This window comes from Nicotiana tabacum, chromosome 22 (assembly GCF_000715075.1).
Source record: "Nicotiana tabacum cultivar K326 chromosome 22, ASM71507v2, whole genome shotgun sequence".
NCBI classification, from domain to species: Eukaryota; Viridiplantae; Streptophyta; class Magnoliopsida; order Solanales; family Solanaceae; genus Nicotiana; species Nicotiana tabacum.
The window spans coordinates 163994465-164006050 of record NC_134101.1 but is presented as its reverse complement, the minus strand read 5'-3'; the positions used below and the strand labels follow the sequence as shown (position 1 = coordinate 164006050).

General features: G+C 41.5%; 1 long non-coding RNA gene across 1 annotated transcript; it reads right to left on the bottom strand.

The window, feature by feature from the left end:
* Positions 1-4319: 4319 nt before the first annotated feature.
* On the bottom strand, positions 4320-6057 carry LOC142176531 (uncharacterized). Its single transcript, XR_012705191.1, has 2 exons — positions 4719-6057; positions 4320-4595 (listed from the first exon to the last, which is right to left on the bottom strand). It is a non-coding gene; the product is annotated as an uncharacterized LOC142176531 (long non-coding RNA).
* Positions 6058-11586: the final 5529 nt, after the last annotated feature.

The following is an 11586-nucleotide window of genomic DNA, read 5'->3' as shown; positions in this document are numbered from 1 at the left end:
TGTTATACGCCTAGGCAAGTCTATAGGGCGATTAAAAATCCTGCAACTATAAAACTGCGCTTTGTTATTTGAGATTGCTCACATTCAACAGGTATAAAACCAGTAGGCAAGCTTAATATGTCTTTGGACACTTTGGTTCTAATTCAGTACCGTGTAATCTTTGCTCACATAGATATCATTTTCTAGGATTTTCTCTTAAATACTTGAAGCTGTTGTTTGAGATATGCACTTATTTGTTCTGCTTATGGAGGTAAAATGTGAGAATTTAATTGTTCCACTTTAAATGCAGTCATAATTATTTTTGACTGACGCCTAGACTTTTATCCTTTAAAAACCTTAGGATGGTCTAGAACCACCTAAAGTTAGAGGTCCTAAATACCTCCAGGGCTACAAGGAAGGGACGGGTAGTGCACACATAGGGTATATTTCGAGGTTGTTAGAACGCTTTAGGCTATAACCAAGGGGAGGAATTGGGTAGTAAGGAATATGATGACTGTGCGATAATGTCACGTGTAGCCCTTCGTTGAGGAGTGTTTACCGGACATTGTGTGGGTATGATCCTATAGGCTAATCAACCTAGGACCCCTCTTTCCCAACTTCCATTGTTTAAATAAATTTACTTTTTCTTTATATATGTAACTTGTTCAAACCCTTTCCTTGTTCCATTACTTGAATCATACATGTGCTTAGAATGTCAAAACATGCCTTTACTTGCAAGAACGTGTTAAAACTATTTATTTGCTAAATGACTAATTTACATAGTTTAAGTTCGATCGGGACCCACCATTGTGGACCGCAAGGGGTGCCTAACACCTTCCCCTCAAGGTTATTTCGAGCCCTTACCCTAAGTCTCTGGTAATGCAAACTAGTCCATGAGTTAATCACTCTAAGGTGCCCTAACGCACTATAATCCGTTAGTTGGCGACTCTTCAAATACTCAATTCTCAAAAGGAAACGAGTTATCCCCCCCATGAATGTCGAAACCCGAACTTCCCCATCAAAAAGGGAAAAAAGGGAGCGCGACAGCATGAGACTCTGCTGGGGATATTTTTTTAGGCTCTTACCATAACGAACTTATCTTTTGTGAATTAGTCCAAGCATGCTCTATCCCACGTACCCTTTCCCCTTATTTGAATTTAACTGTCTATTTTCAAGCATTTGTGATTTCCTTACTCCTAAAACTGACTTGTCTCCTTATTTTTTTTCCTGTAACTGTCTTTCAATTATTTAAATATTGTATTTTTTTCCTACTTGCAAATACTTAACTACATGCTATTTATTGTCGCATATATCATGCTCCACATCATACTCCACTCATGCATATTAAATCCTATAGCAACGCTTGATGAGTGGTTGCGCTCTTCCTATTTATTACCCTTAAATTCGGAAAGACTTATTTGCGGTAAAACTAGTCGATCAGCGGTGCAGTCGACGGTTCCGAGCCTTTCCCCCTCAAGTTGTCCGCTTGAGGGTACCAGTCTAGACCCCCATAGTAACCTTACTTTGATTGAAATTGTGCATGCATCATGGTCAAACCTAGTCGGATTAATATGTTGTCCACATAATGATCCTTTAAGACGAGCCTTATCCCAAAGTCCACTGGGGTTTCCATAATCCTAACGGACATAACCACATTCTGTGCATTAATTTGGAGAACTAAATGCCAATATGCTAATCATGAATGTATAAATAGTTGAGTCTGGTGGGGGAGAATAGCCTAACCTTTTTGTTTTGCAGAAAATGAGGCACGAGGTCCTCAAATTCGGTATGGTTAGCAACATTCCACTATTGCTGCTAGATTGGTGGGAGGACCTTTCCTCAAGTGACAAGAAATATGTAAGAAAGTACTTGGGCAACTTGCCTTTCCTGCTAGACATTCAGCCAAACAACAGGTTGATCGAGGCTGCCGCTTTGTTCTGGGACAGTGAAAGGTCTGTGTTCCATTTCGGCGACATAAAAATGACTCCGTTCCTAGAGGAAATTGGGGGACTCGCGGGATTGACTCGGGATAGCCTTGGGCTGTTAGTACCGGAGAACCGTACTGGTAAGGGGTTTCTAAAGATGAAGGGGTTGAAGAAAAATGCTGACTTAGGATGCTTGGAGAAGTCCTATATACCCTTCGAATACCTGTATGAGAGATATGGCCATAGGAAGTCCTACCGTACCTTCCACGATGAGCTCTCTATCACTTCTCTGGGACACATCCACCGCAGAGTGTTCGTGTTCATCGTATGCTTCTTGGGCTTGATAGTATCCTCGATGAAAAGGAAAGAATCCACACTAGGTTGGCCATGGTCGCCAAGACTCTGATGGAAGGGATAAATAGACAAACATACACTATAGTCCCCATGATCATAGCTGACATCTACAGAGCTCTAGAGCGCTGTTAAAGAGGGTTCAAACATTTTGAGGGTTGTAATGTTGCTGCAGTTGTGGTTATTAGAACATCTTCAAAAAGGTCACTATCGCCAAGAATTTCCGCGAAGGGCTTGGAACGACCATATTGACTTCCATCACCCCAAGCGGATGACTTACATTCCAGATAGGTTTGCTCAGCTAGAAAGTGCCAAAGGGTGGGTAGAGTTCTTCGACAATCTGACCGAGGAACAAGTGCAATGGATGTTTGAATGGTTCCCAACAAATGAATTCATCATCAGATCCAGGGACGCTCCACACTTGATGCTGATTGGGTTGAGAGGGATATACCTTTATGTCCCTATCCGAGTCATGAGGCAAGCAGGACAGAAACAGGTTGTACCCAGGATCGCCAAAATGAGCCATTTCAGAGTAGGCTTTCAGGATGATGATGTCCTTTACAAGTTCCAAGCTCAGCATATGTGGCACTACAAGATCATTATGGAAAAGAACATCATTGAGCCAGACAGGTATCATGCGGGGTGTGAACCTCTCTTCCCAACATGGTTAGAGGACAATCTAAAGGGGATGGTGATGTCAGGGGCTGGTCGAGAGAATAAGATCATAGACGAAGAAGCTGAAGCTCAAGTCAAGTACAACAGGCTGCGCAAGAGGGTCCATGACTCCGAGAATGAGCACCGGGAGATACACAAGAAAAATATGAGATTAATCGACAAGTGGAAAGAGATGGCTATCATTTCCAATAGAAAGTTGGAATATATGGAGCGAGGATTAGTGGAGCTGGAGGGTAAAGTCATAAAGAGGATTGAGGATTGCCAGAATGCTGAAGGAAGTGAAGGAGGACATCTGGCCAGAGCCTACCTGCTGCTGGGTCTGCGCGAGCTGGGGAACCTGTATGATGGAGTCAAGAAGATCGAATCTGGGGAAGTTCCTTCTGGGACCAAGTAGGCTAGATTTATTTGCTTACCTAAATGTAATAAGGCCAAGTGCCAGTAGTGATTTACTTTTCTATTGTCTTAGTGTCGTTTTGGGATTCGTCTATTTTTACATTATGAAATGAAGTATTTTGGCATCTAAAGTTCTCCAAATCTACTTGTCGCTAGGCCTACCTCGGGCACAACGAGGCTCCCAAATTAGGACACGAATTTACATTCCCGCAATATGTGTTTAAATACTGCAAATATTTCAGAATCCTCACTGACTTGTCTACCTTTTTGTTTTTTCTTTATTCTTTATTACCATCCCCTAAGGTTGGTTCGTGCATACTGGCATCGTCAGCATATCACACCAGATCTAGAGGCTCTCCACCACCTCCTCCTCCAAGCAACACAAAAGGCAAAGAAAAAGCAAAAATGGACGATTTAACTGATATTCGAAAGGATAATGCTGAGAACGCAGAAGCTTCAGATGGTCGAAGTACTCTGACACCAAATGATCTAGTCTTAAGGTTAGAACATAAAGATATTGGAGCTACAGGGAGAGCTTGAGCAGGTACGCAATTTGGTCAACTTGTCACTCACCCTGAATGTCCCCGACATCAACCAACAAAACACAAAGAACCCAGCACCTCCCAAAACACACCAAACTAACATCCGCAAAACCCTCATGCACCACATCAATACGCAACCCCACCCCAAAATTTCAATCCCTTACCAATACAAACTCCGCCACAACATCACCATCAACCAATTCAGTACCCACCAACCACCACTTACCACAATCCCCAAAACACACCACAATTCATTCTCGATCCTAACTCAACCAATGACCATCATTACACCCAAGTCTCTGGCACTCATTGTCATGCCCCAACCTTGGGAGGCGTGGCTGGCACCCGGTGCCGTACTGGCCTAAGCGAATCACTCTGTAACTCATTCATTCCTTGTGTAACTATCATGTGCCAAATCACTACAACTCGTAATGTACAATTGTAAGTGGGAAAATGTTATATTAATGAACCATCGTTCATAAAACATTAATAAATATGGATCGTCAAGGCCTCTAACATACTGTACAACATGGACCTCCATCTACAAAGCCTCTAAGATTATTTAACATCAAATGGGATAGGGTATCGGCTGACCCATAAGTATGTAGTAAAACTCTGACACGATGACTCATAGACTCGGCTGCACTCCGAATGAGGTGGAGTCTTACCGATCCTTCACTGAATGCCAATCTCGTCTACGATGAGGGCTCGTCAAACTGATTATCTATACCTGCAGGTATGAATGTAGCGTCCCCAACAAAAAGACGTCAGTACGAATAATATACCTAGTATGTAAGGCAGAACTGAAATATAACAATAAGTCAACATTAATTAATGACATATGAGAATCAACCTGCATCTCTGAAGCGCCACCATATATTCATACTTGCATATATAATGCTTCACTTTGAGACTATTATTCATATCGTATGATGCATGACTGCCCAACTGATTAGTGGTAACTGCCCGACCGGCCGTAGCGCGGTGCTAAATGCATGACTGCCCGACCGGCCGTAGCTCGGTGGTGAATATGTAACTGCCCAACCGACCGTAGCTCGATGGTAAATGTGTAACTACCCAACCGGCCGTAGCTCGGTGGTAAATATGTAACTGCCCAACCGGCCGTAGCTCCATGGTAACTGTGTAATTGCCCAACCGGTGGTAAATACATGAAGATGCATGTATTACTATGTTATAACATTAACATCTTTATCAAATACCTCAATAAAGACTTAGGAGCATACTTGGACATGCTTGAATATCACTTTATATGAATGAATAATACAGACATCCTTAACTGCTAAGAGCAGAACCACTTATGGAATAACATTACGTTTACGTATCGTTACTTGGATCATGCCAAAAGAAATAAGGGATAACCTTAACATACCTAAGCCGTTTCTCTTGAAACACGACTAAACTGACGTTTATGGCTAGCTCAAGTTTGACCTTTGAAAATGCTATCGCACTGCTTGCTTGTTGAATGAAATACTATAAGGGAAGAAGAGAATTGGCCGAGGAATTTCCTCTTTTCAATTAAGCGGATTGTACAACTCTAACTTTGGTTACCTATCCAGAAAGGAAACTTCATCTTGCAGAAGACCTAGATTAAAGAAGGTTTACTATCATCTGTAGAGAAACGTCGAATAACTTCATGGCACTTATACCAAATAGGAGGTTAATGATTCAGTAGAGCTTCGACATGATACTTCTTCAGGAATCAAGAGCATCTCCATGTTCTCGTAAAGGTGTCACCCTTCAAATATTAACATTTATCGACCTCAGCACCTCAACCCATAGTCTCACAAAATAATCCACATCAATCAATACCATAACGTAATAGCCAATGCAACTTCTCATAAAATTGAAACCGAATAAGAAGTCACTTTGAACATCAACAATTCTTTATCCTTTTCTCCCTACAGAGAGTGGTTGAGCATGTCGAGTAATCCATTATCCCTCAAAATGCATCGTAAAGACAATACAACCCCCATAACTTATTCATTGAAATATAATGATCCCACAAGCAAGAAATTTGAGAAAAATTAACACGATCCAATAGAATAAAAAGAATGAGTCTTCGTGATTGATTAGCAATGCATCTCCCAGAAGAGTCTGGTTGAAAGCATTTAAGTAAAATTGTCATTCAATTTCTATTAAGCGAACAATCTGAATAAAGACAATCAGAAGGATATATATTGCCTTCTATTCGGACTTTACCTCACCACCGCCCCTAATAAACTTCTTTCTAGTCATTTGCCACATTGCCTTAGATATCCACGTAATAAAAAGGAACTATAAGTCATTTGTTTGGTTTAGTGGCTTACTGCCACGTGGAGGTGGGGTGGAAAAAGTTTAATCTTTATCCATTATTTGATAATTAAGTAATGTCTCGTTACCCGGTAACTAACTAATTACCCACATAATTAAAAATTATTTCAAATTACCTAAAATACTACTCGCTTTTAATACACTTTTTACACCTTACTATAATATAATTTACTATTGTTGTCATGTGGTACCATATAAAATTAATACATACATTATTATTTTATTAAAATATCCAGGTTAAAAATACACATTTTTTTATAATTCTTTAACTAGTGCTGCTTGTTATTGCTCAAGGTACTTGAAATTGAAATTTTGTGCTAATTTGTCCAATCTGTGTAAAAATATGGTAGAACTAGTAGATTTTGACTTATAAAGATTTGTAGGACAAACATTTGACATAAAATAATTCAATTCATACTGCTTTCCATCTAAGCACATGATAGTTATATCAAATTGTCTCAAAATAGCATTTGTACTTTGTAGTTCATTGAATAGATAATAAGTTCAATGTCCTGAATTCACGTCATGCTCCTAGATCACGTATAATTGTTTGTTATAGCTAATAGTGGTGTTCAGGCTAGTTTGTGCGCATTTGTCTATTTTACTTGGTACTTACGCTAGTTCCACTCAAAAATACAATATCAAATTGACGGGATGTAACACTCATTAAAGCAACCCTATATCGTAGAAACCGTACCTCACTCTATCCAACCAATCTCCTATACACCGAAATCCTCCAAGAAGGACTTACTCATTAAAAACATGGTTGAATAACTCAAGAAGTTGATGACTCGAGTTCAGGGTATCGAAGGCAGCAAAGGAATAGAAGGGTTGAACTATGAAGACCTATGCATACAACCAAACGTAGAACTACCAGAAGGGTATAAACCTCCCAAGTTTGAGATGTTTGATGGTACAGGTGATCCCAAGGGTTCATTTGAGGACCTATTGTAACAAGCTTGTCAGGGTCGGAAAGGATGAAAATATCTGGATGAAACTCTTTATGAGAAGTCTTACTAGAGATGCTTTGTTCTGGTACATCAGCCGGGATCCCAAGAAATAGTCTAATTGGGTAAATATGGTGTCAGATTTCATGGACCGGTTCAGGTTCAATACAGAGAATGCACCTGAGTTTTCTACATCCAGAATCTTAAAAAGAAACCCACCAAAACCTTCTACGAGTATGTTACTCGTTGGAGGTCGGAAGCGGCCAAGGTCAAGCCATTTTTGGACGAGGAACAGATGAACAAATTCTTCGTTAGAGCACAGAATCTGCAGTATTATGAAAGATTGATGTATTGAAAACCATAAGTTCTCTGATATCATTAAGCTTGGGGAAAGAATTGAGGAAGGCATCAAAAGTGGGATGGTAACGAATTTTGAGGCATTACAGGCCACAAACAAGGCGTTACAATCAGACAATATATCAAAGAAGAGAGACATTGGGGCAGTAATGGTGGCCCAAGGCCCAAAATCTCCACTTACCTATCAAACACCTCCACCCATGTATCAAACACCTCCACCCACATATCAAACACCTCCGCCCACATACCAAGCATCACCGCCTACATATCAGCCTTCATCTCCCAGATATTCCCAACCAACCACTATCCATCACACCTATAACTCCCAACCATCCCATTTCCAATCACCTCCAACTCACCAAAACTTTCCAAGACCAAGATCCAATTTCGACTGCAAGCCACCCAGACAATACACCACTATTGCTGAACCTATCGACCAACTGTATGAAAGGTTGAAAGCCGCTGGTTATGTCACCCTCATTCCTGCTGTGGCATTAGAGAATCCGTCCCAATGGGTCAATCCAAACAAAATTTGTGCATACCATTCCGGTATGAAGGGGCACACCACTGATGAGTGCTGAACATTGAAAGATAAGATCCAAACGCTAATTAACAACAAGGTCATACATGCAAAGAAAGTCGCACTCAATGTCTGCAACAACCCACTCCCTGATCATAAAGGTGGTGGTGTACATGTGATAGATACGAACGAAGAATGGGACCCTGAGGGGTCGATTGGTCTTATTCTAGAAGGCGATGACTTTAAAGTTGCAGTCACGCTTACTCCTATTGTGGTACAGATTCAATCACCAATCTAGGTCGAGGTAGCTGCACTGGTTCCATTTGAAGTAGAGGTAGCTCTATCTGCGGCCACCCCCGCTCCATTTGAAGTAGAAGTGGTCACACCTTTCACAGTGACAGTATCAACCATACCTCCTTTCGACTCAAAAGTAATACCCTAGGATTACGTTGCCGAAGCTCGGCAAAAGGGAAAGGCAAAAATGGAGGAATCCAATGCTGCACAAGGAATGACTAGGATTGGAAGAGTCTATACAACTAAACATTTGGGAGGACTAAGTAAGGATGCCACTACCAGGCAGCCTGTCATTGAAACAGGGCCAGATGACCTATGCAGGAAAGTACAAGCAAAGGAGTATTCTGTCGTTGACCATCAGAAGAAAACCCCAGCTTAGATATCCATCCTGTCACTGTTGCAGAATTCATAGGCGCATAAGAACGCTTTAATGAAAGTGCTGAGTGAAGCTTATGTACCCAATAACATCACCGGCGAAGAGTTGGCCAATATGGTAGGGCAAGTACTAGAAAGTTATAAGATCGTCTTCCACAAAGATGAGATACCACCTGAAGGGTTGAATCACAATCGAGCATTGCATATTACAATGCAATTTGAAGACAAATTCATTGCTAGGGTTTTGGTTGACGGAGGTTCAAGCCTCAATATTTGTCCGTTAGACACTCTGAACAGGTTGGATAAAGGTTTTCATGAAATACGGGTAAGAAGCATGAACGTGAAAGCTTTCGATGGGTCTCAAAGGGCCACGATCAGGGAAATTAACCTTTGTATGCAGATGAGGCCAACTTGGTTCGATGTCGAGTTTCAGGTGCTCGACATACCGGCCTCATATAATATTCTGTTAGGCCGACCGTAGATCTATGCCGCTGGGGCCGTGCCTTCCACACTACATCAAGCCGTGAAGTTCGAATGGAATCGTCAAGAGGTGATCATTCACGGAGATGGGAGTAACCCCATTTATACTAGTCAAACCATCCCGGCTATTGGATATAGAAGAAGGCTAGAAGGGGAAATCTATCATCACACTGAGCATGTCGACGCCGTTGAGAAGGACAAATGGTGGAGTAGCAAAACAGAAAGCATATTGGCATGGTCTGGGTATGATCCCAATAAAGGGCCGGGAAAGAATCTCCAGGGTATCACTAAATACGGTTGAAGGGTCATGGTACTACCTTTGGGCTCGGATATCAGTACACATGGCAAGAATACAATGATTGGTCACCTCCATAGCACGGACTGTATTACCCTCTCGATCAACCAGTGCCATGTCTAGATCAAGCTTTTCACCAAGCTGATACAATATGGGAAACTACAGAAGAGGAAGCATTAGCTGGGTTAAAGAATCTGTTCTTGGAAGATGAAAACATGGACTGCAGTGCCATAATTGAGGAGGAGGAGGAAGAAGGCCTCACTATTCAGACTGTTAAGAAGGGAGCTGTTCTCAGGAATTGGACCGCCAAACCATCCCGGGCCCGCCGAGTCCCCGGGTAGCTTGGAAGATTTTATTTCTATAGTCATTCTAGGCATTTAAGATTTTCAGTAATTTTGATTTAAAGACTAACTTGTTTCAAAATAAGCGCTCGATTCATCAAGCCTCACTTGTGTGGAAGTTGTTTAATTTTAATCAAATGCATTTGCTCTTTATTATTCATTACTATTTTCTACACTTTTTTTTCTACAGTGTTATTATTACTTTTCCTGATGAATCAGTGACAGTGACATGTAATGTGGCAACACAACATGAGAATAATGATTCAGATGAAGAAGATAAGATATCCGAGGAAGTTGTTAGGGAAGTTGACAACTTTGAGAATAAGCCCAAGTCCAATCTGGATGAAACCGAAGCAGTAAATTTGGGGGACGCCGAGACCATCAAGGAGACTCGCATCAGCATTCACTTGTCACCAACAGAGAAGGAAGAGTACATCCATTTCCTAAAAGAGTATGAGGACATTTTTGCATGGTCATATGATGACATGACCGATTTGAGCATGTCCATAGTGGCTCACAAATTGCCTACTAATCCCATGTGTTCGCTAGTAAAGTAGAAACTCAGAAAGTTCAAACCAGACATGAGCTTGAAAATCAAGTAGGAAGTTACCAAGAAGATCAAAGCCAAAGTTCTTAGGGTGGTTGAGTACCCAACCTGGTTAGCTAACATTGTGCCAGTTCCAAAGAAAGATGGGAAAGTCAGGGTATGTGTTGACTATTGGGATTTAAATAGAGCAAGTCCCAAGGACGACTTTCCACTGCCAAACATACACATTTTGATCGACAATTATGGCCAAGCATGAACTCCAATCCTTTGTAGATTTCTTCGCGGGTTATCACCGAATCTGGATGGATGAAGAAGATGTAGAGAAAACAGTTTTCATCACACCTTGGGGGGGTATACTGTTACAAGATGATGCCGTTTGGTCTAAAGAATGCTGGGGCTACCTACATGAGGGCCATGACAACTATCTTCCATGATATGATACACAAGGAGATAGAGGTATATGTAGACGACGTCATTATCAAATCCAAGAGGGCCGCTGATCACATAACAGACTTGAAGAAGTTCTTTGACAGGCTAAGGAGGTACAACTTGAATCTAAACCCCGCAAAATGTGCATTCGGGGTTCCCGCAAGAAAGTTACTGGGATTCATTGTCAGTCATCGAGGGATCGAGCTAGATCCATCTAAAGTTAAATCTATTCAGGAGTTACCGCCACCTAGGAGCAAAAAGGACGTGATGAGCTTCCTAGGACGTCTCAATTCTATTAGTTGCTTCATAGCACAGTCCACAGTCATATGCGAACCCATCTTCAAGATGCTGAGAAAAGATGCCAAGAAAAGTTGGACCGAGGATTGTCAAAAAGCTTTTGACAAGATCAAGGAGTACCTATCCACACCACCAGTTCTGGCCCTGCCAGAACCAGGACGGCCTTTGTTACTCTATCTATCTGTTTTGGATGGGGCCTTCGGATGTGTTCTGGGATAACATGATGAGACAGGGAGAAAGGAGCAAGCCATATATTACTTAAGCAAGAAGTTCACACCTTACGAAGCACGATACTCTCTGCTGGAGCACACTTGCTGTGCTTTGACCTGGACAACTCAAAAATTGAGGCATTACTTCTGTGCCTACACTACATACCTCATATCTAGGATGGACCCTTTGAAGTACATATTTCAAAAACCCATGCCAACTAGGAAGTTAGCTAAGTGGCAGATAATATTGAGTGAGTTCGACATAGTCTGCGTAACTCAAAAGGAGGTCAAAGGACAAG